A 5854-nucleotide genomic window follows, 5' to 3' on the forward strand; every position below is an offset into this window, starting at 1 on the left:
AACACCTAGCTTAGAATCATTCAACAATACATTCTCTAGGGGATCGTTAGAAGCATACAAATGGGAACGAGAGAATTCACTAAGCATGGAATCTAGAACATCTACTCTAAAGCATTCACTACTTGAGGAAGGTTGTTGCATGACACTATTTAAATCAAACTCAATTGAGTCATTGTCAATTTTCAAAGATATTTTGCCTTCCTTCACATCAATAATGGCCCTAGAGGTGGCTAAGAACGGCCTACCCAAGATAATAGGAATCCTTTCATCCTCATCCATTTCTAGCACGTAAAAGTCCACGGGGAATGTAAACTTCCCTACCCTAAGGGGGATGTCCTCCACCTTCCCCATGGGAAATTTAATAGACCGATCCGCTAGTTGGAGAGTGGTGTTGGTGGGGGAAAGGGTTCCTACATTGAGCTTTTGGTAGACGGAGTAGGGCATGAGGCTCACACTCGCTCCTAAATCACATAAAGCTTTGTCAAACTCAATCCCATTGATAGAACAAGGAATGGAAAAACTACCCGGATCCTTCAACTTAGTGGGAAGTTTGTTGGAAAGGATTGCACTACAATTGGCGGTCAAGCTCACCGTTTCACACTCCCTTCTCCCACTCAAAAGATCTTTCAAAAACTTAGAGTAATGGGGCATTTGTTTCATAGCATCTATAAAAGGGAGGGAAACATGCAAGTTCTTGATCACATCCAAAAACTTCCCAAATTGAGCATCAAGCTTAGCTCTCACAAATCTTTGGGGAAAAGGTAGTCTCTCCTCTCTAGGTTGGAGATTTAGGGGCAAGGGGGTGGTCTCTTTTTCCTTTTGCACCTCAACATCCCTCTCCCTCTCAACATTAGAAGGTTCCTTGGTTCTCTCACTCCCCCTCTCCAACTCTACTTCATTTCGAGGTTCTTCCTCAACTAAGGGGTCACTCCCTACTACCTTTCCACTCCTTGTTGTCACGGCATACAAAGGTTTTGGGTTGACTCCTTGACTAGGGATAGAGGAAGAAGAAGAAGAGGAATAATTGGAAGCAAGTTGGGCAATTTGGGTTTCAAGCATTTTCATATGAGCATTGGTTCGCTTCTTTTCTTCCTCATTCCTCTTCTTTTCCTCCTCATGCATCTTCATGATGGCATCTAGCTTAGCCATCACGGGATCATTAGGAGGGGCCTCAATTTGAAGAGGTTGTTGAGGTGGAGGAAGTTGGGATTGATGGAAACCCGGAGGCCTATTGGTTTGGGCATAGTTAGAAACATTTTGGCCCCTATTGCCTCCGGCTCCTTGGTTGGTAACACTACCTTGTCGATTATTTCCCATGTTACCTTGATCACCAAAATTTTGATTTTGATGGTCTTGGTATCGGGAGTTGGGTTGTTGGTTTTGGTAGCCATACCCTCTTTGGTTAGAGTAGCCTCTTCCATTGAAATTGGAAGGGCCTCCCCCACCATGATATTGGTTACCATAGCCACCACCACTTTGATTCCAACCACGGTTTCCACCTTGATTCCAATTCCCCATTTGATTAGGGTTTGGCCTCAAGTTCCCTACATTTTCCATTCTAGGAGAAAAATTCATGGCATTGACATCTTCTACACTATCATCATGTTCATAGGGAGGGGGTTGAACTTCACAAACATACACACAATGGGAGGTATCATGATCATAGGTTTCACAATTTGAGCAAAACATGCATCCTTGAGGCATTTTATTATAAGAAGAGGGGGAAGAAGTGGCCATACCATTGCCTCCCTTGGTTGAAGGGGAGGTATTACCATGAGGATTGGACCTTTCTTTCATCATTTCATCCATTTGCTTGGCCATCTTGGAGATTTGGGAAGAAAGGTTGTTGATTGCGTTGGCTTGCTCCAATGCATAGACACCTTTGCTAGAAGTGGCCTCCCTTTCTCCTTCGTACCAATCATCATAGTGCTTTGCGGCCTCCTCTATGATGCATTCCACTTCATCCTCTCCCTTGTTCATGATTGGACCGCCGGCGGCGGCATCTAGGCTTGTTCTCCCTTGAGGTGAGAGACCTCCATAGAAAGTGTGGATGAGTTGATACTTGGGTATCCCATGATGTGGGCATTGGCGTTGAAGCTCCTTGTACCGGTCCCATGCCGCACTTAGAGTCTCACCACTCTTTTGACGAAAGCCTTGGATCAACGATCGAGCCTCGGCGGTCTTCCTATGGTTATAAAATCTCCTCAAGAAAGCCGTAGTCACTTGGTCCCAAGTTGTGAGAGAGTTAGGGGGCACCTCCTTCTCTAGCCATTCTAGACCTCTCCCAATTAAAGAAAATGGAAACATCTTGAGACGGATGTACTCTTGAGTCACCCCGTTGGCTTTGATTGTGTCACAATATTTCTCAAATTCTTTTAAATGCTCATGAGGGCTCTCAAATTTCCCACCCGAGAATTGTTTCCTCTCTATCAAAGCAATCAAATTGGGCTTGATTTCGAAGTTGTTGGCTTGAGTGGTAGGAGTTAGGATCCCACTTTGGGCTCTAAAGGCTTCGGGAGCCCCAAGACGACTCAAAGGTGTATTCTCTCCCATTTTAGGACCGTCTTCACCTCCGGACTTAAAGTTTGAAAAGGGGTTGATATCGGGACTTGATAGCGAATTAGGGCTATCTAAGTCTTCACTTGAGGGTGAAGATGGTGGAGTATCTTCCAATTCTCTTACTCCTTCTTTCGTTGGGGTGTAAGAATTTCTACTCCTCGCTCTCGCTTCTCTTCGAAGTAAGGACAAAGATCTTTCTAACTCCGGATCAATGGGGACCAAAGACCTTGAGCGAGTTCGTCCTCTGTTCATACAACAAAGCTAAGGAGAACGTAAGCACTGACAAGTAACAAGAAGTAACAAATACTAAAAGACAAGAAATGAGATAGTCTCAAATGAAGTAGTGAAAAATTAATGGAAGCCGTGTCCCCGGCAACGGCGCCAAATTTGACAAGGTAATAATCGCGTCGTCAAACGACTACACCTCAATCAAATATAATTTATACACCTAAACAAACCTAATACAAGTATAAGGCAAGTATAGGGGTCGAACCACAAGGAGACATGCATAAACACCACATTCACTACTCAATACTTAAGCTACCTCGGTACAAGAAGTGTGAAAAGCTAAGAAATTAAACTAGAGATTAAGAACGATTAAAACCAATATAACTAAGCACCAAGGGAAGTAGGTAGATGTAGTGGCCAATTGATCATGCAATAACACGGAGGCAAGGCAATGGTAAACTAAGCATGTAAGAATATCGAATTAAAGCTTAATCTAACCGCCTTCCGGGGTCAATCAAATTCTCCTAACATAGCCTCTATGTTTCCACACTAGAACCATATATTAGAAGGTGCAATCAAAGAACTATCGATAGTAATGAATCTTAACTAAGTCAACTTCCGTTTCTTGTTAGCAAAGATTCACCTTTAATCAACTAACAATGTGCACTTGCAAGAAGATTAAAGAACATCAAACACACAAAGACTTTAATCACCATTAACAAAACCCCAACATCATAAGCATGAATCAATCAACAACTACACCATCCCCACACCCTTGGCTAGGGGACTACTCACAAATCATATTGAAGGCAATATCAATCATCAAATCAATAAGCATCAACATGATCAATAAGCAATTAAGGAAAATCAAAATAAGCAAATAAAACTAAATACAAAAGCAAAGAAAGAGAGTAAGAAATTGCTCATTAATTGAAGATGAAGATTTACAAAGGTTCAAGCAAGCTCCTTCTTCAATATCCAAGTTCATCAATTAAAATCCACACTTTCTCTCTCTACTAATGAAGTTTCTCTCACTAGATTAGGGCTAAAAATGTTTCTAGGTAATCATCGACATCCCCTAAACTTCTCTACGGCCTATATATATAGGTCCCCCCAAAAGATACAAAATACGAAATAAAACAAACTGCAGTTCAGCGGTGCGCGCCCGCGCAAATATACTGCGCGCCCGCGCAGAAGCTGGGTGTGCGCCTTCGCAGATCTTGCGCGCCCGCAGATTTGTGGGTACGGAGGATGAGACCCATGGATGCGCGCCTTCTCTCAGCAATACTGCGCGCCCGCTCTTGAGGGGTGTGCGCCCGCACACAAGGCGCACACATGGCGCACGCAACACTCTGTTTTGGTTCTGCTTCTGTTGCTGTGCTGTGCGCGGGTTCTCCCAGAGCTGCGCGCCCGCGCACATCAGTCGCGCGCCCGCACACGGAGCGCACACATGGCGCACAATTCTTCTGTTTGTGTTCTGCCAAGGAGCCATCCTGCGCGGGTTCTCCCAGTGCTGCGCGCCCGCACACAGGGGAGATTGGGTGTGAATTGCTCTTCTTCCAATGCCTTGGTTCCTACAAAACAAAAACAAAGAAAACAAGGAGAAAGGCAAACAAGGAAAAGAGGAACAAAAAGGAGAGAAAAGGGGGCAAACAAGCTACAAATGGGTGGGAAAAACCCGTAAAGAGTACATTAAATTGTGGCATAAATGCCACTCATCAGGTATTCCTTAAATTATTTCGTAGCTTGTATGTACTCAGCTTTGCTGATTGCGTGCTTTTGTGTGTGTCCTTCTTTGGTCATGGCCTTCGCCTTTCAATGACCCTGTGACGATCCAATTTTTACACTTGTAATATTGGGGAGCAGAATAACCACAGGTTCTTACACATGCAGCATTCATCAGGGTTGTGGGATTTTGAGTACAGAGTTGGTTGACTGCAGTTTATGTCTTTCGCAAGTTGAATTTATTTCAACTCGATTTTTATTTGACACTATTTCTTTTGGTTTGAATTTGTTCGAACACTGGATTTATTTACTTACTACTTTTTGATGGGTTTTGATAAAGGGCCTTAATGGTTCCAACTTGTAATATTTATTTTGATTTAATCCTTTGATTTTGAGGTTTATTTATAACTGTTTTAAGTTTTTCGCTGCTAATTTCTGAAATAGCCTTAACGTTTGAACACGTGGCGGTAGCGCGCCAGTAATTCTCTTGAAATTGTTCAGGTTATATACAGGTTTTTAAGAGAGAATTATTGGGGTGTTACAGTGGTAGGCCTCGAAACAGCTTTGGCATTGGGAGTAAAGAAACTTCGAATATTCGGAGATTCTTCTCTGATCATCAACCAAATCTCCAAATGATGGAAAATAAGGAGTGAAAGTTTAGCCCCTTACCAAACTTATCTGGAAACTCTCACCAACCAGTTGGAAAAGGTAGAATACACATATTTACCTAGAGAGGAAAACCAATTTGCTGATGCCTTGGCAAGACTAGCCTCAATGGTTAGGATTCCCACGGAAATCGAGCAAATGCCTTTAACCATAGAGAAAAGGCATAAACCGACTTACATTCAAGTCATAGAAGATGATGAAGTGGTCCAAGATGAAGAAGAAGAAGAAGAAGAAGAAGAAGAAGAACCATGGTATACGGACATACTCAATTATGTCCCCAAAGGAGAATATCCTCCTCATGCTGACAAAAGAGCAAAACGAGCATTAAGACTCTTGGCTTCCCAATATGTACTTATAAACGACGAGTTACACAAAAGGGTACCTAAGGGTCGAGCTCTCTTATGTGTAGGCAAAAAGGAAGCCCAAAAGGCTATGAGGATAGTCCACGAAGGCGTCTGTGGAACTCATGTTAATGGCAAAATGCTAGTCCAAAAGATAATGCGAGAAGGATATTATTGGAGTACCATGAATAGGGACTGTCATCAACACGTAAAAAGATGTCCTAAATGCCAAATATACGCTAACTTACAACATGTTCCTCCATCTCTACTCTACACCTACACATCACCATGGCCATTTTCAACATGGGGAATTGATATCATTGGAAAAATTACCC

General features: G+C 42.8%; 1 non-coding gene across 1 annotated transcript; it reads left to right on the forward strand.

The window, feature by feature from the left end:
• Positions 1 to 2068: 2068 nt before the first annotated feature.
• LOC145577205 (small nucleolar RNA R71) lies at positions 2069 to 2174 on the forward strand. Its single transcript, XR_014098676.1, has one exon. It is a non-coding gene; the product is annotated as a small nucleolar RNA R71 (small nucleolar RNA).
• Positions 2175 to 5854: the final 3680 nt, after the last annotated feature.

Source organism: Chenopodium album, chromosome 13, assembly GCF_948465745.1.
Source record: "Chenopodium album chromosome 13, dcCheAlbu1.1, whole genome shotgun sequence".
Taxonomy (NCBI): domain Eukaryota; kingdom Viridiplantae; phylum Streptophyta; class Magnoliopsida; order Caryophyllales; family Amaranthaceae; genus Chenopodium; species Chenopodium album.